Source organism: Megalobrama amblycephala, linkage group LG15 (assembly GCF_018812025.1).
Source record: "Megalobrama amblycephala isolate DHTTF-2021 linkage group LG15, ASM1881202v1, whole genome shotgun sequence".
In the NCBI taxonomy this organism is placed as follows: Eukaryota; Metazoa; Chordata; class Actinopteri; order Cypriniformes; family Xenocyprididae; genus Megalobrama; species Megalobrama amblycephala.
Window position 1 is genome coordinate 29,516,072 of NC_063058.1, and position 25,983 is coordinate 29,542,054.

Sequence of the window (25,983 nt, forward strand, 5' to 3'; positions counted from 1 at the left end):
ATCTCATTGCTAACTGGGTTAATGATAGAGTAGAACAGTGGGTTAATGATGGGATAATGGGTTAATGATGAGGTAAAGTAATCTGTTATGAGATAGAGCAGGGGTTTCCAACCAATCACATCACTAACCCATCTCATTGCTAACTGGGTTAATGATAGAGTAGAACAATGGGTTAATGATAGGATAATGGGTTAATGATGAGGTAAAGTATTCCGTCATGAGATAGAGCAGGGGTTTCCAACCAATCACATCACTAACCCATCTCATTGCTAACTGGGTTAATGATAGAGTAGAACAGTGGGTTAATGATGGGATAATGGGTTAATGATGAGGTAAAGTAATCTGTTATGAGATAGAGCAGGGGTTTCCAACCAATCACATCACTAACCCATCTCATTGCTAACTGGGTTAATGATAGAGTAGAACAATGGGTTAATAATAGGATAATGGGTTAATGATGAGGTAAAGTATTCCGTCATGAGATAGGTTTCCAACCAATCACATCACTAACCCATCTCATTGCTAACTGGGTTAATGATAGAGTAGAACAGTGGGTTAATGATGGGATAATGGGTTAATGATGAGGTAAAGTAATCTGTTATGCGAAAGAGCAGGGGTTTCCAACCAATCTCATCACTAACCCATCTCATTGCTAACTGGGTTAATGATAAAGTAAAAAGATGGGTTAATGATAGGGTAATGGGTTAATGATGAGGTAAAGTATTCCGTCATGAGATAAAGCAGGGGTTTCCAACCAATCTCATCACTAACCCATCTCATTGCTAACTGGGTTACTAAAGTAGAAAGTTGGGTTAATGATAGGATAATGGGTTAATGATGAGTTACAGTAAAGTAATCTGTTATGAGATAGAGGAGGGGTTTCCAACCAATCTCATCACTAACCCATCTCATTGCTAACTGGGTTAATGCTAAGATAATGGGTTAATGATGAGGTAAAGTAATCTGTTAGAGATAGAGCAGGGGTTCCCAACTAACCCATCACTCTGTCTCATTACTTTACCACATCCATAACTAATCATTTACTCACCACGCTACAACTGTATTACCAACTTTTTTTTTTAAGAAACATACATAGTCTCTCCTAATACTTGATGCAGATGTCTGCTAGAGTAACTAGGTAAAGGGTTATTTATCTACTTCTGATCCTCTTGCTTTCTTTGTTGTGCCTGTCAGATTCCAACATATATCGTGGAGTCTTAATTAATGCGTCCCTTAATCTTAACAGCCATAATGCCTCATCTGCAGTACGACCACTCTGGAATACCACACACATTGTCAGATGAAAAATGGAGGCTGACTATCATGCTGGATCCTTTCAGTTTTAAATACGCTGCACTGGGTCCTAATGTGCCTGCATGCCATTGTCAAAGCAGAAAGCTTTGTATACCATTTTTCTCCCTCTCGCTCGCTCTCTCGTCCTCTCCCCTTTATTCTCATTCTCTCTCTGGGGGCGCAGTGGGACAGTGCCTGAATGTCTCTCGGAATTAATGGCCTTCCTCTCTCATGAAAACTGGAGCAGTAGAATAATTACAGTCATTCCTCTATTCAGCAGCAGGATTTGTTCTGTGCCCACCGAACATGTCTCAGCCCCCCACCGTCAACACAACCTGCCCTGACATTTTCAACCTTCTGGTCCCACCCCACCGGCTTCCTTTCACACCTTCAGGTGAGGATCCACCTCTCCGATGCCGAAAAAAAGAAGAAGATATCTCCCTCTCTTCTCCCCCCACTCGTCTGCATTATTCATGAGTTCTTCAGGGAGCCACCCGACAGACGGTTTGAAACCTGGCACAATTGACATTTTGTGAAAAACAAAAAAAAGAGGAAGAAACGGAGTAATCGATACCTCCATCTTCCCGGGGACAAAGGACAAACGGTGTTAGCATGTCAAGAACTCCAGAGCAAAGACTCAAAACTCAAACTGACCCTTGATCCACGTATTTTAATCACTATTGATATTTTTCAGATATGCCCACCAGAGAGCCTCAATCGAACGCTTGTTTCAAGATTCAACTGATGCTGTTGCTTCTACATCTGTGGAAAAACTAAGCGTGAGGTGACTGTTAGGAACAGCACGTCCGGAGCCTGCAGGTCTGCGCCAATCTCGGCTCACAGCTGTGTTTATAAATGGCAATTCATTAACACTGATTATTAGAGATGTGTGCACTACACCTGCCCGTACCTCAGATTATTAACTCTAATTAAGTCTTTTTAAAGATCCTGAAGGTGTGACGGGGATGATGAAAAGAAGTGTTGAACGCTGAGCTTTGAACAACATGTTTGTCTGGCTCAATATTTGACATGCAATGCATAATTGGATTTTGATCATATATCATTATATATTCAGAGACCCTAAATCATTATTTTTTCTTGCTCCACTGATATAGAAGAGTTTGATTTGCTAATACACTGCTATTTGCATAGAAGTCTTAAAGGTACAGTAGCATGTTTAATTCTGAGAGTCAGAAAAGAATGAATAATGGTCATGTTCAACAACTAAGATACCATGACAGACATTATACTGCAATTGACTATGAAAGAAAAGAATATGGCCCCTCTATTAAAGAGATGTTGAATGATACCAATTATGCCGAGGATCCTGGAGAGAGCGCGCAGTGTATTTTCCGCCCCTTCTTCCCTGGAAATCCTTGGTGTCCTTCAAAGTAAACCAGGAACTATCCTCTATCCCCAACAGACGACCTGTCACTCAGACGTCATGACAGCCTTGTTCCTGAGTGCCAATTATGAAACTGTCATCGGTCAGGAGATTTCCAGACCCTGTCAAAGACGCATTCTGGACTAACCAACCTGAACCACACAGTGTCATTTCAAGCCAAAAGACTGTACAAATGAAGAAAAAAATGTGGGTCAATTCCTCAGCTAACACATTTCGTTCTGCAATATGTGTATTTATTTATTTGCCTTGCAATTTGTGTACTTTATATATAAATTATATTTATTTAAATATTTTATCAACCTATTTATTATTATAAATATATTAGTGCTGTCAAAATTAGCGATTCATATTTTTTAGTTCAACGCGTTAAAAATATTTAACGCAATTACCGCAGGATCAGTTTTTTCTGTCATAATTTGGCTAACGTTACATTACATGATCACGCTCTTATTCAAGCGAATGTTTTTAAACCAAGACAAATGAGAACGCGCTGTCTGTGAATGTCGTGTCATGACACACACAACGCACAGAAAGATGCCCGCCAGTATCGAGTTCTCTTTTGCGCTTGAACAAACAATAACACACATAATTATGTCAAAATGCCTGTTTTGTTGAGTATCAACATAATAGCAGTTTTAAATAACATCTTAAATGAACTTAGTGTTGTGAGAAAATGAGATGCGCGTCATGTTCGGCAGCTCTTAAAGTGACAGCAGCCTAATAAACCAGTTGCTGTGATGTCTGTCATTAATGTTAATCAAACAACAAAGGTAACAGAGAAAATTGTAGCTTTAAAGGTGCCCTTGAATTGAAAATTGAATTTACCTTGGCATAGTTGAATAACAAGAGTTCAGTACATGGAAATAACATACAGTGAGTCTCAAACTCCATTGTTTCCTCCTTCTTACAGTATGTAAATTTGATTTGTTTAAAAGACCTCAGAAGAACAGGCGAATCTCAACATAACACCGACTGTGACGCAACAGTCGGGATCATTAATATGTACGCGTACGCCCCCAACTTTTGCATATACTAGCCCATGTTCAAGACATTAGGCAAGCCAGTATTAACGTCTGGAGCTGCACAGCTGAATCATCAAACATTATGCAGGTAAGCAAGCAAGGACAATAGCGAAAAATGGCAGATGGAGCAATAATAACTGACATGTGCCATGATAACATGATATTTTTAGTGATATTTGTAAATTGTCTTTCTAAATGTTTCGTTAGCATGTTGCTAATGTACTGTTAAATGTGGTTAAAGTTACCATCGTTTATTACTGTATTCACGGAGACAAGAGCCGTCGCTATTTTCATTTTTTAACACTTGCAGTCTGTATAATTTATAAATACAACTTCATTCTTTATAAATCTCTCCAACAGTGTGTAATGTTAGCTTTAGCCTGTTAGCCATGGAGCACTATCAATCTCATTCAGAATCAAATGTAAACATTCAAATAAACACTGTACTCACATGATTAGACATGCTGCATGACGAACACTCTGTAAATGTCAATTTTGAGGGTTATATTAGCTGTGTGAACTTTGTTTATGCAATGTATTATAGAGTTGCGAGCTTGGGGGTGGGGAGCGCGAGCATTTAAAGGGGAAGCGCGTTATTGGCGCATATTTAATTATGCCCCAAAATAGGCAGTTAAAAAACTGAATAAAAAAAATCTATGGGGTATTTTAAGCTGAAACTTCACTCAGGGGACACCTTAGACTTATATTACATCTTGTGAAAAAGCGTTCTAGGGCACTTTTAATAATGATGATTATCTATATTTAATTTATAATTTATGCAGTGAAGACTGTAAAGTATTTGATAACTTTATTACATTTTTGTATATTTCCTACCTAGACAGCAGGGTTGACAGGTTTTCATAACAAAACCTAATCAAAACTAGCCCAATCACATTCCGGGGCTAAATATCATGTTATTTGGGGTCGCTTCAACCTGCGGATATGAAAAACAACCTGAGTTGTGAGTAAACTATGACAATTTTGGTATTTTGGAAAACCTCCAAGAACTTTCCGTTAATTTCCCACTAATTAACACCAATGCATTTAATGAAATCATATGAGAAGCCATGCTTCAGTCTTGCAGTGATCACCACTGGTTCAGATATCTGCTGTTTTCAGACTCATCTGATATGATTCGTCCATTGAAAACAGACAGACAGAAAGAAAAGCAAACGAACAGATTGGATGGTGAAGTTTCAGATCTACTCAGGGACTTTGGATTCTGAATCATCCATGAATATGTAATGCAAAAACTTCTAAATATAGATTAGCCAGCGTTCCCCATAGTGGCTGTCTGACAGCTAGAGACACTAATCCAGCGCACGGCAGAAAGAATGAAAGCACAGTGGCCTGTCAGCTCCGCTCTCCTGCCTGGACACTAAAGCAGGTCAGGAAGCTGTGAGGAAACGGCAGGGATCGTCAACATAGAATGAGACTTAAACAGCAATTATATTCATGACATTTATTCTATTATTCTCTAATGAAACTGACATCTGATCAATGAAGCTTTCAGTTATGACTCCATAATTGATCATTTGTGATAGCGTTGTTTTTGTTGTTACCGTGGAGATGAGTGACAGAAGAGGGTTGTGCAAGATATGTATAGGCTACAAGAGCAACTGTAATGTGATTTATCCAAGTGGGGTGATTACATATTAGAGAAAGCTGTATAATTATATACATACATATATATATATATATATATATATATATATATATATATATATATATATATATATATATATATATATATATATATATATATATATATATATATATATATATATATATATATATATATATATATACTGAATTTGCCCTGTATGTTTCTTGATTCACTAAAAAGAACCAGATAATAAAAGTCTTTTTCTCACGAATCATACTAAACTGGGTGCGGCGTATGTTTTTGATTCACTATGAAGATTTGGTTCATTAGAGTCATTTGTTCATAATTCAGACTAGACTGTTCATATTTTTGATTAACTAAAAGTAGTAGTTCATAAGAGTCATTTGCTCATGAATCAGACTACACTGTTGTCGCTGTATATTTTTGATTCACTATAAAGAACTTGTTCATAATTCAGACTACACTGGTCGCGTTGTATGTTTTTGATTCCTTAAAAAACAGTTCATAAGAGTCATTTGCTAATGAATCTGACTACACTGCTTGCGCTGTATGTTTTAGATTCACTATGAAGAACTGGTTCATAAGAGTCATTTGTTCATAATTCAAACTACACTGCTCAGGTTGTATGTTTTTGATTCACTAAAAAGAGCTAGTTCATAAGTGTCACATTTGCTGGTGATTTGGACTACAGTGATTGCACTGTATGTTTTTGATTCACTAAAAAGAACTGGTTCAAAAGGAATTTGTTAATGAATCTAGCTACACTGGTCGTATTGTATGTTGTTTTTTCATGCAGCCTCCGAGAACACAATCCAAAGACTTTTTTGCAATTATTATTATTTTTTTTTTTTAATAATCATGTTTTCACTCATGCATTTAGATGTAGAACGAGACAATATCACATCCAAAAAGATTCACCTCATACGCCACCGATGCAAAGCTAAATTTAGCATCTTTTATCCACATTGTACTAAAGAAGCATGTCTTCCCTCCACTAAACCTCCATGGTGGTTGGCTCAAGGCCAGACGTCACTGTATTTCAGGTCTATGCAGAGCCAGCCTTGCCCATTTCACCCCGCCCTGACCTGGTTCTGACCCACTGCGCTTGCAGAATAAATCATTTACGTCCTCTAGAGTTTTAGGTGAAGCGTCTGAACAAAGTCTGTACACTGTCATTTCTGCAGCTTGAACCCGGTGCATGACAATGAACGTGAGTCACACGAGAGCGCGCGCGGAAAACAAGAGACCCGTTTAGTGCGAGGGACGATGGAGAGGACGCATGACAGACGGCGCTTATGCCCTCCAACCACCCACGACACGTTTTGTTATGGTCTGTTACATACAACCAGATTAAGCCATCTGAAAATAATCTAGTTTTTTAGAAGAAACGCACCTTCTGCTAGAACTCGTGCACCAGTACGAGCAGCTTAATTAGCAAAATCATTTGTTAATTGCTCAAATAAATTATTATTATATTTTTTAGGGATGCACCAATATGATTTTTTGGGGCCGATATTAACAAACAATTATCGGCCGATACCGATATTTGTCACTTCTTCTAATATTTAAAATTTTGTCATCAAAATACATAGTATTTTGATCATGTTTTAAATAAACAAAGTTCAAAAACACCTGCATTAAATATATAAATATCGGTGCATCCCTAATATTTTTCTTATATTATTTTTTTCTATTTCAGTAAATAAGTTTTATTACAATAGTAATGTTTCTTATTTTGTTTATTTTTATTTAATAATAATTTATTCTTCTAATAATAATGATTACAATAATAATAATTGTAATCAATAATTATTTACTAATCAATAATTGATCAATAATCAATAATTATTTAATTAATAATTATTTATTATTAGTATTACAATAATAATAATTATTATTTTATAGTATTAACTAATATCAATTTCTTATTTTATAATCATCATCATCATCATCATCATCATCATCATTATTATTATATAGTCATATTGATATATAATCACTAAATTATTATAAGAAATTATTGCTATAAAAATAAAATAAAAATGTATTTTATTATTTTTATTTTTATAGTACTATTTTCTTATAATAGAAGGAACTGGATTATTTTTTAAATAATAATAATTTCTTATTTTTATAATCATCATTATTTTTATAGTCATTGATTATATAATCACAAATAATTAGTTTTTTTATTATTTCTAGTATAAAATTATTTTATAGCAATAATCTACTATTAAATTATATTTCATTCATATTGATATACAGTAGGGATATATATATATATATATAACATTTTAAATATGATGGAAGAACAAAATACTTGATTAAGTATTTATCTGACAAAATTATTTGGCAAAAAGGGAAAACTAGAGATATAAAGGTTTATTTTACTTTGCAAAAAAATGCATAGAAAAACTAAAAGCTCACAGAAGAAAAAAAAAAAAACATACATTGACTACAACACAATCAGTTATTAATATTTCATTGGTTCTCTCTTGTTTTTGCATGTGTTCATAATTTCTTTGTATGGCATCCTGGCCAAAAATAATGTCTGCACAATTTGGCACGTTTCATCGCGTTATCACAAAAAAAAAACAATTGACATCTTTAACTAAATTTAAATCATATTTGAATATGTCGATTTTCCATAGGTGGACATGACTTTCTTTGGGTCAAATTGTGCAGACATACACCAGCACACGTCTTGTTATGGTCTATTGCATATGACAAGATTAACCCAGAACCGCTACAGTTATGTCTCGCGCACGATTCAGTGTAGTCTAATGGGCAATAATCGCACCAGTACGAGCTGATTAATTACTGCAGGATGATCAAACCGTGTGCGTGAGATCACTGGGGGAAGAGTGCTTCACGGCAGATAAAGCCCAAATCGTACCCAGCACGCCGGTCTGGTTGGGATGAGATTACACACACGGCGGTTCTGGTCTGGGGTCCGAGTACGTCGACTCTCATTACGGCCCATTTGGACAGACTCGCAGAGACTGGGGCAAACCGATAGTCCTTCAATTCCCTTGTGCCAACCAGCATCTCCTGCCTCCATTCGATACTATAATTAAATTCTCTCTAGGCAGGATGGGAAGGCGTCCCATGTGATCTGAGCTTGTGGAGGTAGTGAGTGACATGTTTGATTATCAGAGACTTTCATACAGCTTCTGAAAACTCTTTTGGGGCATCAACCCACACGCGCCGACTCCGATTAAAGAACTTTGGCATGTCTGTAAAAGTATATTTGTTTTCTGATTGAGTTTTTCCCCCGTTTGAAGAGCATCGGGTTGCTTGGAACGAATGGCGCCCTTTTTGCTCGCCCCTTACGATACATATTCATTCATCTGTCTCGATAACAGTCTGCGCTCACAAACTCTTCACATTGATCTCAGCGCTGGAGAGATACTCTCAGAGACGCTGTAGGGTAATGAGCTCTGGAACCGATGGGAGATTCAGGCTCAGCGCTGCAGGAACACACACTCCATTCTACAGGAAATACATGTGCGGCCATGCTAGATGGTTCAGGCTATGCTCAAAAAATGGATTTTAGCTGCTTGCTCAATTTTCTTACTTCAAATGAGCTAATGCAGCACTATTCTTGAATTTCATTGTGTGCGATCAATTCGAATGTGTAAAATAGATGTGTACTGTTGTACAGTGATAGTATCACACAGTGGTATTTTGAAATGGAGGTGTGGTGAATGAAGCCCCGGGTAAAATTAATTTTCTGCTTTTTACTTCGTCTCACGCACAATCGTGTCTGCACAGCTTTCAAAGTATACTGAACTGCGGATGAGCGTGGAGTTCGACACATACTCGGTACAATTGCTTTTCTATACTCTACAAGACATCAGAGGGCAGCACTGAGTCGTGTAATTTACAGAGAAGAAGAAAAAGCTGCAGATTTGGTGTGGTGAGAAATCGAGCCCCAGCATGTTTCAAGCACTGTTCTTTGACTACTGCAAAATACATCACAACTGCGTATTGTCTCCACGGACACAAATATTGGGCGCGCAATGTAATTTTTGGTCATCAGGTGGGTCCGCAGACATACGTCACGTGGAACGCGGACGGCTGAAGTATACTTTTGGCTTGATTAGTTTATGATATATTTATTATGTTATTTACATGATACTTTATGTTTTCCCATGGTAAATGTTGTGCTGTGGTTTTCCGTCTTGATGGTTTAAAGGTGCCCTAGAATTAAAAATTGAATTTACCTTGGCAAAGTTGAATAACAAGAGTTCAGTACATGGAAATGACATACAGTGAGTCTCAAACACCATTGTTTCCTTCTTCTTGTATAAATCTCTTTGTTTAAAAGACCTCCGAAGAACAGGCGAATCTCAACATAACACCGACTGTTACATAACAGTCGGGATCATTAATATGTATGACCCCAATATTTGCATATGCCAGCTCATGTTCAAGGCATTAGACAAGGGCAGCCAGTATTAACGTCTGGATGTGCACAGCTGAATCATCAGACTAGGTAAGCAAGCAAGAACAATAGCGAAAAATGGCAGATGGAGCAATAATAACTGACATGATCCATGATATCATGATATTTTTAGTGATATTTGTAAACTGTCTTTCTAAATGTTTCGTTAGCATGTTGCTAATGTACTGTTAAATGTGGTTAAAGTTACCATTGTTTCTAACTGTATTCATGGAGACAAGACTGTCGTTATTTTCATTTTTTAAAACTTGCAGTCTGTATAATTCATAACTTCATTCTTTATAAATCTCTCCAACAGTGTAGCATTAACCGTTAGCCACGGAGCACTATCAAACTCATTCAGAATCAAATGTAAACATCCAAATAAATACCATACTTACGTGATTAGACATGTTGCATGACGAACACTTTGTAAAGATCCATTTTGAGGCTTATATTAGCTGTGTGAACTTTGTTTATGCTGTTTAAGGCAAGCGCGAGCTCCGTGGGTGGGGAGCGTGAGCATTTAAAGGGGCCGCAGCCTGAATCAGCGCATATTTAATGATGCCCCAAAATAGGCAGTTAAAAAAATGAATAATAAAAAATCTATGGGGTATTTTGAGCTGAAACTTCACAGACACATTCAGGGGACACCTTAGACTTATATTACATCTTTTGAAAACATGTTCTACGGCACCTTTAACGTTTGAAAATGAAGAAATTAAGGAAGCCATAAATATTATTAATTTTACAGTTGTACTGCACAATTTGGCCCAAACAATTGTGATTTTATATCAATATAACTTTAAAGCAACAACAACTACAACACTATTATTATTAGGAAATTATCATATTTTTCTTACATAATTTTTATTTAACAGTAGTTTGTACAGTTGCATTCAATAATAATAATAATTGTTATAAGAAATTTGTATTATATTTTTCTTAAAGGTGCAGTGTGTAAATTTAAGTGGCCTCTAGTGGTGAGGTTGCGAAATGCAACCAACGGCTCAGTCCACTGCTCACCCCTCTATTTCGAAGCGCATAGAGAAGCTACGGTGGCTGACACAGGACAAAGATTACGCAGTCTGAGACAGAAGAGAGTAGCCAATCAAGCAATGAGGTTTCTTCTTACTTCTAACAAAAAACTTCTAATAAACCAGACGACTACTACTTCTTCTGCTTGTGTATTCAATGTAGTGATGATGGAAGCTGCCTCTAAAATCACCAACGAAGAAGAACAACATAGTGATGAAATGCGCTCTGTAGTGCATTTTGTCCATTTAGGGCTAATGTAGAAACATGGCGGCGCAAAATGCCGACTTCCATGTAAGGGGACCTGCGGTGTATGATAGAAATGGCTCATCCTAAGGTAATAAAAACATAACGGTTCATTATGTAAGGTCTTTATACACCACTGAAAACATAGTAATGTATATTATATTGCATTTCTGTCAATAGGTCCTCCTAAATATTACACACTGCACCTTTAAATAATTTTTATTTTACAGTAAATTAGTTTTATGTCAATTTATCAGAGAAAAAATATTGTGCAACCCTAATTCTAATATCATTTTCTTTTTTGATACCACACTGAAGGTGGAAATCCAGCGGATGTTCCCACCAAGGTCAAAAAGGTAAAATTAAAATAAAAATAATTAGCAGCAGTCCAGCTAATCAGCCAACTAACCAGCTTGGACCAGCTAATGACAATTATCAACCGGCTAGAAATTGCGTCAAACAAGATATCCTAAGAAACTCATTTCAGTTGGATTTTCCATCAGGGAATAGACTGATAATGACAGAAAATTGAAGACTTAAATGTGAACATTTAGCAGACTTGACAAAATGAACCTGTCTTTTAATAGGCGAATGGCAATGATTTCCACCGAGGCAAAAAGTGGCCAGCGAACGGCAGACATAATATAGCCATCCAGGGAACACATTTGTCAGTCTTTTTAAGACTTTAAAATGGATTTTCTGGTGGCTTTTTTATCCTTTTGTTGTTAGTGAAGACGATTCACTGCACATCTTTTTAGCTAGTTTCTCTCAGAGGGTTTATGAAAAGAAAGAAACATAAAAGCCGCTCGTCTAAACTTTTTCTTGGCAAAGTGAGAAAGAGAGAGTGCTCACTATAGGAGGAGCAGTGAAAGGAAATGACCCAAATAAAAGAAAAACATAATAAATCTTGATTTAAAACTATATAAACATAAAAAAATAAACATAAAAATGACAAAGACAAAAATAATAAAACTTAAAATGAAATGTCTTTTTTTTTTAAATATCTATATATATATATATATATATATATATATATATATATATATATATATATATATATATATATATATATATATATATATATATATTGGAATATATTTGAGGCTGATTTGTTGCTGGTCAGCAAAAAAATGGTGCAATTACTGAAACAGATCCTGATCCGACAGGTTTTTAACCAGATTTCAACTAAAAACCATGTTCCAAAACACTGCTACGTCAAGCTGGTGATGTATGTGTGGTTGCTGAGTAATGTTAACATTTGACCAGCAATTATGTTTGGAATAAACTGCTGATGTTTGTGTGAACAAGGATGCCTGTGTCCCAAAGTCAAGTTCAAGGTGGTGCGGAAATGAGAAATGTGATGGTGAGAATTGCTGGAGAAATTCCTCTCAACATTCAGTCGCATCCAGATTAAATGAAATAAACACAATTTCCTCATTCAGTAGAGTTGGTCGGTCTAGAGTAGCCCTTGGCAAAGAAAAGCACTTGTGTGCAACTGAATTCAATTTAAGGCTTAATTAGAGTGGATGACCTCCAGTCATAGTTTAAAACCAACAAAATTCATAAATGTTTTAGATTAACCACGAAATTATATAATTGTCATGTATTAATCATTAATATTGCCAATGTATGAATAGCTTGTAATGAAACTTAGAAAACAAGACCTTTCCCGACTTTCTAGGATATATATGAAAGCCTGTAGACTGATTTTTATGTGAAGGATTCGGGACGTTTTTGCCGGGAAAATCAAACGGACGTGACGTTTTACGCACGCTCCCGTGAACCTCTCATCCGTTCTATGACACATGAATGCAGAAAGCTATTCTGTACTGTAATGTCAGTGTCACGCAAAGAAAAGATGAATTCAATAGTCTCACATAGCCAGATCTATAGTCTAAAGTCTCAAATATACGTTAATCAAACATAACAGTGCAATTTCAATTACCTCATCTGTCGACATGATGACGGTGAATTGCAGAGCTTTTGCAAACATATCCATCGCTACGATCCTTTAACTGCTGCTGTCATCTTTGTTGTGTTTATTTTGTTATTGAGAGGAAATCGCGCATATATTTACATATTCATCTAAACGTCGCTCTCAGCAGTGTGGACGGCCTGCAAAGGTATTTCCAACTTCTTTTTACTTCTAAGCAAAGAAAAACGTAAAAGAATTTCGCTGTGAGTATATCGGGTCATTGAATCACTCCTTTACGTTACGTGTGCACGAGTATGACGGCGAGCACGAGCATAAGTTGCCGTTTAACAGCTACCGGTGTCTTAATAATAATAAGTGTTTCTGAATTCTACATATATCCCCTTGAAGATGTTCTACGGTACATGTTTTCAGAAATTTCATATTTAAAACACGTACAGTAATAATCGCATATGAAATAATATGCTATATTTTCCTCTGAAAGATTAGCATTTTAACTTTAGATAATTTGCTCAACTGCAATGCGTCGCTAAAACGTTCCCGACATATATCAGAAACTTTTAGCAGATATTTGTTTTGTGAAATATGCTATAAAATATGTGTATTTTTATTATATACTTATGTTTTATATGCAAATATATGATGCTAAAACGTATACTTATGTTGCTAATATAGCCTAGCTATGTTGCTAAAGAAAGCATAGGGGGACGAAAGTACCATTTTTCACAAAAAAAAATATTTTAAAAGATAATGTTTTAGACAGCGATATATTTTTATAAGTGTGGTCTATCAATACCAGGTGGTATTTTGTACAAATGTAGAATGGCTTCAGTATAATTTCACTTTGAACATTATTGCACATTGTTACTTTCGACCCCGTCAGGTGGGACGAAAGTAACACAACAATAAAAGCTAGATTTTTTTGTGTTAGTCTTGTTTTTATTAAATATACCTGACTATGACCTTGTTGATATGTAACTGCAAACATATTTTGTCCTTTATCTTTGCAAAAAAAAAAATTATTTATATATATATATATATATATATATATATATATATATATATATATATATATATATATATATTAAATTACATTTTCATTTTAAATTGAGAATTTCAGTTTCATCAAATGTTTCAAAAGTTACCCGACAGTGCAAACTTGAATTGTTTAGATTTTTTTTTTTTTTTTGGCAATGTCAATTTATTTTATAAAACATTTTTTCAACAGTTTGAACAATATGAAAATTAAATTAAATTAGCATAATATAAATTCTCAACATAATGTAGCAGTAGTCATGTTTCCAGCTGTTTTTATGCATAAAAATGCATAAAAACATCTGAATATAAACACTGCGAACTCATAGGTAGATGTGAAGAAGCTAAGGTATGGCTAAAAACTAAATGTGACTATGATAAATGTAAACAGATTGAGTTAATAAATGGTGACATACAGAAATCAGCAACAGATGTGTCCAGAAACGCCCTCTCATAAACATCTGGCTGAATCAGACCTCTTTCTGTCTTTCTGACCCTCACTTTTGGCATATTCTGCTAGTATAATATGACATGAACATGTTTTAATAAATGCTGCAATGCAGTGAAAGCCACCGCATTAGCAGTGGGACAAAATAAACTCTTGTTGTCACTGCAGCGGGACAAATGTTTACTTTCATACTGAAAAATACTGACAAGTCAAACTTCAGAATGTGTTACAGCACTAGATTGATCATTATTGTGATACATGAAACTCGAAACACAACTTGTAAATAGAAAAAACAGTACTGCTTCAGCAATTTATTTACCGTACTCGAAAACTGTTTTCCGGACCTAACCGCGGGAAACGATGACGAAATCACATGATATTTGGTAGCTCAGTCAAGGGTTGCATGCTGAACGTGCGTCATAACTTGAAATGCAAATGTAGTCAGAGCTCAGAAAAAATAGCTTTGTTACTTTCGCCCCGCATTACTTTCGTCCCGGTTCTCCCCTAATTGCTAAAATGTTCTGTTTAACCCTTAAATGCATACCTCGGGTCTTTAGTGACCCGGGACGAATCGAATGGGCTCATATTCGTGACCTCAAACATAAAACTAGCCCATTATTTGCTGAATTTACTGGGAAATGAGCTCTGACGAGGACAGTGATGATGGCATAAAACATCTGCTCAAACGGAGCCCTTTCAAGCTCCAAAAGGTAACAAAATACGATTTATTTTATTCTTCTGTAATTGTTACTCTAATATCAGAGGAGTTTTATATTATCCGACAGGTAGAGATCCTTCCGTGTTAGATATAGATCCGGGTCGATAAAGACCCGAATATGTAAGAATGATTGGCGGAACAGTCATGCATTTAAGGGTTAATGTTTAAACGACATTCAGCAGGTGTTTTCCCTCTTATTTATCGTTTTGAATATATGTTAATCCATTATTTTTAAGATGTGTATACAAATTCTGCACTTTGGCTACTGATTTACAGACTTTTCTCTGTAGGTGTGCTAACTACCCTGCTGAAAAATCCAGCTAAAACCAGCCTAAGCTGGTCAGGCTGGGAGGCTTAAACCAGTTGAACACCTGCTAACCCAGGCTGGGAGACAAGCTAAAACCAGCTACTTCCAGCTTAAACCAGCTAAAACCAGTCAACCAGCTTAGGCTGGTTTTAGCTGGATTTTTCAGCAGGGTAGGGTAGTCCTATGTCATGTTTCTGCCTAAGTATTATTAAACAAAAAGTGATAATTATATAAAATGAGTGATAATTTGTTGTTTGTTAAATTTACAAATTATATTAGCAGTTTATATAATTGCATTAACTACAACTGTGGTAAAAACTGCGCTTATACCACATCCAAATTGTACTGCAACACTGAAAAACACAGTTTTTTCCTTTACAGTAAGCAATCGCAAAAACACCTATTTTCAGTGTACAAATCTGTGATGTATGAACTCATGTAGAGTTTTTCTGCACAGGATGTGAAAGCCTTTTTCTGAAACCCATAACAGCAGTATTTCCTCCCCAAACACAGTCAGAGATGGAGTGTAGATGAGAGCAGACAGGTGTCCTGGAGCTCTTCACGCAGTAGTCGTGCGGACTAAGGATCAGACAGGGGTTCAGATCGCATCGACCCGGCTGCTGGAGCTGCATGCTCGGAGAGGACAGGTATCTCTCCAAATCCAGCTGTACAGCGCACAGCTGCCTGGAAACACGACAGCAGAGTCACTCCACATTCACATTCTCTCACATCTGCCCTCATCACTGTAGCCCTGGATCATAGTCGCATTATTTGACCCACAAAAAGAGTTTCAACACTGAGAGCAATTAGGGATGCACCAATATATATATATATATATAAAGGGGGTCCAACTTGTACTTAATAAAGTGGCCGGTGTGTGTATATATATATATATATATATATATATATATATATATATATATATATATATATATATATATATATATATATATATGGAGGGTGGGGTAAGATGAGCCAGTGGGTAAGTTGACCCACCCCCTGTATCTTGGCAACCATACCATTTTATTGTCATGTGGCCATATATTTTAGAACCACCCATCATTTCTGCCAGACTGAAAAGGAAAAGCACATGGGAGGAGTGGAAGTCGCTTAAACTGTTTTTGGCTTGTCAAAGTAAAATTTGATCATAACAGATGTATGTTTCATCAAAGCAAATTTGTCCAGGTCTAAAACTATTTATGATACATATTGGTGATTTAACAACATATAAAACCATGCTAGTCACTTAGCTAAATATTATTCTGAATTGGTAAGCTAGCTAGCTTTTCCTAAAATGGCAGCTATGGGGCAAAGTGAGCCAAATGCTGTGGGGTAAATTGAGCCAGCGTTTTAACTTACCCCACCATAAGGCACTGAATTTAAGTTAAATCTGAAGTATAAACTGGTGTCATTTGAATGTAATATTACGCAATTGGTTTAGTTTATCTTTATTTTCGAGTTTATTTGATAGGAACAGTGTACAAGTACACCAAATCCTTCTCTGATACGAACCAGAGGATGTTTAATCATATCTTTCCACCTGTAGTCTCTAATGGTCTAACATGGTTGACATTGCAGAAAAACTACCATGTCAAGAACCTTTTGACTAAAATGTTTATTAGTTTCAGTGACATTTATTCATTCTTATTTAGCTTTTATTTAATTTTACTCAACAAACTGTCTGTTTAGTCTGTTTATGGGAAGTTTACATCTTTGGTGTTCAACATATTGTTTCAGAAATGCAAACAATTGAACATACTGAAATTTCAACTTCATTTGGTTGGTTTTATGTTAATTTAGCTTTAAAAAGAGAAATATTTGTAAAATATTTTAACAAAGAATATTTGTAAAAGGAAATTTGATTATTAAATTAGTTTTTAAAATAGAAACATTATCTTTAAAATTTCACATGGATTTGATTCAGATTCAGTTAGATGGTCAGTTTACACCCACCTACTGACTCGGCTCAACTTACCCCTAACCTGGGGTAAATTGAGCCAGAGGAACACTTTTTAATAAGAATCCATATTTTTAGAACCCTTTATCATAGATGTATTCTGATCATGATAAGATATCTTGAGGACCACATAAGTAAAAAATGGCTCATCTTACCCCACTCGCCCTATATATACTGTACATACACACACAATTGTGCTGAAACTGTTTTTAGGTGCTCAGTAAAGTTCATATAATATTTCATTTTGGATATCAATTTACTTTTTTTTATCACTGTATGTAATACAGGGGGCCTTTGGCTGACTCAGCACAAACAGACGCACACCAGGTGTGAGACCAGCGTTATGATTCACCACACAGAGGAGCAGCACCAGCAACTTCTGTCTCACGCTATTCACACTTCCTGTGAGTTGAGCTTTGTCTTCCAACGCACGTATAATGAGATTCCCTGCCCCTTGAGTCACTTTCAGTCTGTGTGTATCTGCTGTAAAACAGGCTATATTTATATAACCTATATATACGAATATTCTCCCTGCAGATATGCTCGAACTGTCTTGCTGATATTATACGCACATTTTCCACTAATCCGCCTTCTCAGAGATCAGCGAACTGAACTAACCAGCGATGCTGATAATTAAATTGGTTATTTAAAGTTATTTTAAGGTACAGGGCTGAAGGTGAAGCTAAAACTCTTACGTGACAAATGTCACGGCCCATGGATCAAAATGAGCCTGAAACATCGTAAGGCTGTTTTGCTTCTCGGGGTGCGATCATGTGCTTATCCGACCTTAATGAAGGGATATTTATTTCACAGAGGAGTTTTTTTTAAAACTAATTGACTGATAAAATGGGCTTGTATTTCAGAAAGCTGATAGATTCAAGTGAGAGTGAAATTTATTGATTTTGTACAATAGTGGTCAGTACTTTTCAGGAAAATAACATCCTTTACACAAGATAAATTTAATTGAGAAGCAAAATGGCTTAAAATAAGACGTTTTCACAGAATCTGTTAGGAAATCACTATGATCTTTGTTTTTTGAAGAACATTTGAGCATTTTGCATTCACAATTTTTTATTTTATTTTTAAAAAAGTGTGCCAATCAAACTAAATTCACCCTTATTAATTATTATTATTATTATTTTTTTTTTACATTGTTGGGAAATCACCATTATCTTGAGCGTTATACATTCAAAAAACACATCCTTTTTTTTTTTTACATGGTGGAAAAATCAACATCGTTGATTTTGTATTTTCACTCACTTTATGGCTTCTAAGGCTATATACACTTGGAATTACACAAATATATAAAAAGAGGTGAAATTCGAGTGTTTTGCATTCATAAAGCATGTTAAAAGTCCACCACTTGGCTTTCAGGGCCATAAGACTGCTGATGCTGCACATTGTCTCATTTACACAAGGCAAACATTGACTCGCCTACTACTTATCCATTTTCTGCATGACTAGTCGACTGCTATAATGTGTAGTCATGCACGCCCTAGAACATATTACATGCTCTGGATATAGTACGTAGTGCACACTAAAAAACATATAGTTCAGGCAAGGACAATATGGGACTAAAATATGCACATGATTGAGTGTAGGTGTGCTCTAAACACGTCCAAGTCTCTTTCATCAAACCTGTTCCAACGCTCCTGTCCAATTCTTCAAACGCTTCTCTTCCTTCAAGTGTCACAAGAGGAAATATTCTTTTTCATGTTTCCTCCTCATCTCACTGGTAAAGACCACGTGTTGGGGAAAAAATCAGACGGGTTTATTAGTAGGATGTTATTCAGACCCGCAACATGACACGACGGTCCATCCGGGCCGGAGAGGATAAAAGCACCATCTGTAAACACCAAATCAAACTGGCCTTTCGCTTCACGTCGCACCACCTGCATGCGTAAACGCTCGACTGCAGCGCAGCAAAAGAGGTGTGTACGGACGGGATTTGGAAGCCGCGTGTGTCCTAAATCCCAGAGTTCCTGGTGTATTGTCTCCGCTAGTTTGGCTGCAGGAGATGTTTGTATTTAGCTCCCACGCTGAAAACGAGCCAGATTTACTTCTAGGGTGTCGGTAACACTATTACTCAGGGCCTGTTCATTTTTCTGGCTTGTTAATTTAGAGTTAATTGTATTTGCTTAACTAGCAACTCTTTAATTATGCACCAATTTAAAAATTCTGGCTTAAATATTTTCATGTTTATGTTATGAAATATATACATACATATGTGTGTGTGTATAGTTGTTTTTTTTAAGAGTAACATAATATATACAACTTAAGAGATAGCAAAGGTAATGCAAATGTAAAAATATAGGAAATGAGTATGCACAATTTAAAAATAAAATAAAAATTAAGCAGAAACTTCATTCAGCTGAGCTAGTTTGATGCTTTATGTACATTTATGGTTACATAATACAAATGAGAATGGATTGGAATTGCATGAATATGAAAATTAAGTAAATATATGAAGGCTTTGTCTTCAGAAACTACATTTATTTTAATTTGATAAAATATATAAATATTTATATAAATATTTTTTTATTTTATTTTATTTAAAAATGTTGAATTTTTTATCTTTCCACAATATTTTGTGTTTTTACTGACTAAATTGCATTATATTTATGCTATGTAAATGTATGTATGGTCAAATAATTTTGGAATTACATAAATATGAAAATCAATCAAATTTATGCCCTTAGCTTTCACATTTTATTTTATTTTATTTCATTATTTTATTTTATTTTATTTAAAAAATTTTGATTTTTTTTATCTTTCCACAATATTTTGTGTTTTTACTGACTAAATTGCATTATATTTATGCTATGTAAATGTATGTATGGTCAAATAATTTTGGAATTCAATCAAAAAATCAATCAAATTTATGCCCTTAGCTTACACATTTTATTTTATTTTATTTTATTTTATTTTATTTTATTTTATTTTATTTTATTTTATTTTATTTTATTTTATTATTTTATTTTATTTAAACATTTTGATTTTTTTTTATCTTTCCACAATATTTTGTGTTTTTACTGACTAAATTGCATTATATTCATGCTATGTAAATGTATGTATGGTAAAATAATTTTGGAATTCAATCAAAAAATCAATCAAATTTATGCCCTTAGCTTTCACATTTTATTTTATTTTATTTTATTTTATTTTATTTTATTTTATTTTATTTTATTTTATTTTATTTTATTTTATTTTATTATTTTATTTTATTTTATTTTATTTTATTTTATTTCATTATTTTATTTTATTTTATTATTATTTCACAATGAATTCATAAAATATTGTAAATAATTTAAATTTATGAATAATTATTACATTTAAAAATAAATTAAATTTATGCCCTTAGCTTTCACATTTTATTTTATTTTATTTTATTTTATTTTATTTTATTTTATTTTATTTTATTTTATTTTATTTTATTTTATTTTATTTTATTTTATTTTATTTTATTTTATTTTATTTTATTTTATTTTATTATTATTTCACAATGAATAAATAAAATATTGTGTCTCCCTAATTTAATTGTGACAATTTTCGGTACAAAAAACGTAACTAACATTATAAATTATTATAATGAAAACATATTATTTTCTATTATTATAGAAAAAAATATGATACTAAAAGTGTAGAATGCCCAAAATATAGTAAACAACAGTGGCTTAAATTTGTCCAAAAACTGTTTTTAGCTGCTGTATCACTCAATAATGTGCATAACAAGCCAGATTTACTTCAAACTTCACTTACTCAACACCTGTTAATTTTTGTTGCTTACTAATTTAGAGTTAAAGGTGCAGTAAGCGATTTCTGAGAAACGCTGTTGAAAGTGGACTGGCCTGAGCAGCACAACACACTTGTAGCCAGTCAGCAGTAGGGGGCGTGTCCACTCATGATGGGGGAGGAGAGAGAGTGAGCAAGAGGGAGATTTGAAGAAAGACTGTAGAAAGAGAGATGGCTGAGAGACATTACAACAACAAAAATCACTGTTTATCACTGAATATCATTAGTTATGATCAGGCAAGAGCTTTAGGACCCACGTTAATATTAGAAAAGCCTTCCAGCATTGGAGGGACAGGAGCGGGAAGGCCATAAAACAGACACAGAGGTTGTGTTTCTGCTCCATACGCGAGTAACATTGGTTTTTGCTGTTTTACAGAACCAAGATATGCTGTTATTGTAATGTTAGCTTTAGTAACAGGACAGTTTTTAGTGTCATTGTAGCATTATTTTGCTTTGCTTCAGCTATGATAAAGACACATCCACTCTTGCATCGCATGTTTGTGTATTTTGGGGGCGGAGCAATGACAGGAGGGGTGTGTTTGTTTGGGTTGATTTCAAATATCAACACTGTTTCTCAGCAATCTCTTACTGCACCTTTAATTGTATTTGCTTAACTAAGTCCAGAATAGGCCATGCTGTGATGGTCCCCGGCTTAAATATTTACAGGAAAAGAGGTTTGCCCCAAGAAAAGGACAGTGCGTTTTTATTTGTGTGCACACATACGCTTCCTTTAGGGAGAGAAGAGTCAGCATGAACACAATTTAAGTGTGATATCCTCACTCTTTAATGAGTCGCTGGCAGCTTTTTAATTTTAGCGGCAAGCGTGTGGATCATAACAGCGTCTCTGCGGGGGAACTTTCCAGTGGTATTTTCGCAGGATAACCTTTGTGCTCATATCCCTGAAATCCGCGCGGATTGCTGCGGTGAGGCAGGTCTGTCAGAGTGCCTCATCGCCGCTCTCATTATTAAGGGCTGATTAGAAATTTGTGGTCACGATTAAATGTCAGCGAAAGGTCAGGAATTGTTATGCAAATGCTGAACACAAAACATTGTCAGCGTTTGGCTCACTTCTTGAGGTCTGTCATCATTCAGGAAAGGAGAAAAACCTCGGGGTTAAAAACGTCCGTCTCGTTTGAGCGGCGAATAACGCAGCGTGTTTTCTCTTTGTTGACTGATAAGTGCCTCTGTATTCATCTGATCATGTTCTCACACGGCTTCGAGAGCTCCCGTTGTATTATAGACAAAGAAATGTGGGTGGATACAGACGCATGCATGTATGTATTCTGAAGGACTAGACTGCTGCTTTTGAACGCACAGATACACACTGAAAAATAATACACTGGAAAAGCCTCCTCTGCACTGCGTGTCTGTGTTTGTGCTGGTGTTCATAAAGCCAGCGGCTGCGGTGAATCAGTCATTCTGTGTCCTTGTGAACATGTCAAAATATCTCAGTAACGAAATCAATAGTTTCAAAGCTGGAGTAACCAAATTCTGAAACATAACATCACAATATGTATTTATATTTCTATATTTAGGTATATAGAAATAATACATCTGTATAATATATCTATATTTAGGTTGTTTTTTATTTTAGATGGACAACATACAGTACAATATATAGACAACGGGAAAATATCTGTTTTTTGACATATTGCATACATAATATTGGTCTAATACCAGTATTTCTTAAAGGGTTAGTTCACCCAAAAATGAAAATTATGTCATTTATTACTCCCTCATGCTGTTTTACACCTTCAGAACACAAATTAAGATATTTCTGTTGAAATCCGATGGCTCCGTGAGGCCTCCATAGGGGGCAATGACATTTCCTCTCTCAAGATCCATTAATGTACTAAAAACATATTTAAATCAGTTCATGTGAGTACAGTGGTTCAATATTAATATTATAAAGTGACGAGAATATTTTTGGTGCGCCAAAAAAACAAAATAACGACTTATTTAGTGATGGACGATTTCAAAACACTGTTTCATGAAGATTCGGAGCATAATGAATCAGTGTATCGAATCATGATTCAGATCGCGTGTCAAACTGCCAACGGCTGAAATCACGTGACTTTGGCGCTCCAAACCGCTGATTCGATACACTGATTCATTTGTGTTCTGAAGCTTCTTGAAACAGTGTTTTGAAATCGGCCATCACTAAATAAGTCATTATTTTGTTTGTTTTGGTGCACCAAAAATATTCTTGTCGCTTTATAATATTAATATTGAACCACTGTACTCACATGAACTGATTTAAATATGTTTTTAGTACATTAATGGATATTGAGAGAGGAAATGTCATTGCTGGCTATGGAGGCCTCACTGAGCCATCAGATTTCATCAAAAATATCTTAATTTGTGTTCCGAAGATTAACAAAGGTCTTACGGGTGTGAAACGGCATGAGGGTGAGTAATAAATGACATTATTTTCATTTTTGGGTGAACTAACCCTTTAAGGCTTCTAAGAGTATAAAATGTACAATCTAAAAAATTAGAGTAAATAATTTTATATAATATTTTCTCTCTCTCTCTCTCTCTCTCTCTCTATATATATATATATATATATATATATATTAGGGCTGGGAAGCAATTAAATTTTTTTTTTAATCTAATTAATTTCATGATGTAGCAATTAATTAATCAAATTAATTGCATATTTATTGTACATCAAATTTGGCTGAGAAATTATCCCCAAAAGATAATTTGAAGTCATTATTGACACAATAATGACATTACAAAAAGTAGATTCAGATAGAAATATTTTCATTGATTTATAAGAATTTATTACACAAACTTTTGCACCATGAGGTTGAGCAAATTATGAATGAATTTTAATATATTTTTTTAATCAATATGGAAATATGAAATTGAAAGTAAACATGTGATGTCAACTGATGTTTTATGAATCATTTTCTTAGAGAAGTTAATTTACTGAAGGCTACAGTACCAAGAAAGTTAGGTTACTATCTAAGTTTACACATTACACAGATACCATAGCGCTGTATGACAGATGTAGCCTATTAATTTTATTTCGTTTTCCTTTTTTTTTCAAAATTTTGTTCATTTATATAAATAATTAAATATATATATATATATATATATATATATATATATATATATATATATATATATATATATATATATGAACAAAGGATTTTGGACCAATGAGGTTTCACTGTAGGCGGGTCTGCAGAAACAGAAGGCATGACATGATATAAGACTGAATTTATGAAAACTGTGAATTGAGTCTGTAGATTTTTCCTGTGTCATTGTATTGTGTAGACAGCTGAGCTTTGGTTTCCTTCCAAAACAATCATGTTTTTAATCCCTCTGACACATTTGCACATCTGTGGGCTGATCAGTGATATTTATCCGCTCTACAGCGACTGTTATGTGTATCAAGTGGTGTAATGTAGTTTGACACCGTGGCACACCGCTCACGTCTCTGCTTCTGGAGTGGGGCTCAGGAACCCTGGTTTCGTGCTGTTGAATACATTTTCTCAATTACCCGACGTTAAATGAGGTGAGCGGCGAATTTAATATGTAAGAGCATTTGATAGTGAGAGGAGCAGTTTACACTGCATGCACTAGTATAATGGAAATTTCTTTCTGCTTTAAATGGACTGTGCAAAATAGGAGTTCTGATATACCTGGAGAAAGCTATCTGAGAAAGCATTCCCATTCATCCCATTGACACTTATATGTCATTCTCTAAGTTTTGAAATCAGTTTAGTTTTTCCCTTTAAAGCGAATGGTTTTGTTTTTTGTTTTGTCACCATGAACTTGGAAACATGATCTTGGAAGCACTTGCCCACAAGTTTTTGTATTTTTTTTAATCACCTTGTTATTAGATTTACTGTTCACTATAAGTAGATTTACTGTATGGTATTGGTAGGTCATTTATTTTATTTTACAAGTCACGCTTGTTTCTCATTAGCAGTCGCTCCAGCAGCCTTGTTCCGCTCTGACAGCTTTCAGACACACTCTGCTTCATACTACAGTAATGTTAATAAATCTTTAATACATTAGTTCATCCATGAAAATGATTTCTGCCTGAGTCCCGCCGGATTCTTTTCCACCGACTGTAGACGTGAAGACAACACCTCCCATGATTCCATGAAATCAAAGCGTCATCAAGCTACGCCTTTGTTTTAAATAAGCGCCCTCTAGAAGTGAAAATTACATATTGTGCCTTTAAGGCTCAGTGCTGGTAACTGGATGGTTGCTAGTTTGTTCTCCACAAGAAGCAAACCATGAGCCATTACCATTGTGCCATTGAGCAAGGCTCTTAACCCCAGGTTACTCCAAGGGGACTGTCCTTGTAATAAGTTCATGGCACCATTCTACAGTCAGAACAAGTGAAAGTCATGGAAATAAATTTAGCCGACCCTCAAGTGAAGATTCTGTTCTTCTTCAGGTTTGCGACCTGAACGTAAGTGTCTTAGAGGAAGGACACTGGGGGCCGATAAATGTTGAATAATAATATGTTAAAATAAAAAAAAAATATTGCCAAAATTTTGTGTTTATTTAATTAAATTTGTTATATTTTACTTTTGGTTTTTGATTTTACATATATATAATGTTTTAAATATATATATATATATATATATATATATATATATATATATATATATATATATATATATATATATATATATTGTGTGTGTATGGCTGCTGAAAATTCAGCTTTGCATCACAGAAATAAATTATTAAATGTA

The 25,983-nt window shown here is 34.9% G+C and overlaps 1 long non-coding RNA gene across 2 annotated transcripts in view; it reads left to right on the forward strand.

The window, feature by feature from the left end:
* Nucleotides 1-12,882: 12,882 nt before the first annotated feature.
* Nucleotides 12,883-25,983, forward strand: part of LOC125247615 — a 32,063-nt gene continuing 18,962 nt past the window's right edge. For both annotated transcript variants that reach the window (XR_007180120.1, XR_007180119.1), the window contains exons 1-3: nucleotides 12,883-13,195; nucleotides 16,027-16,160; nucleotides 17,758-17,874. This is a non-coding gene — a long non-coding RNA (uncharacterized LOC125247615). The remainder of the gene's footprint in view (nucleotides 13,196-16,026; nucleotides 16,161-17,757; nucleotides 17,875-25,983) is intronic.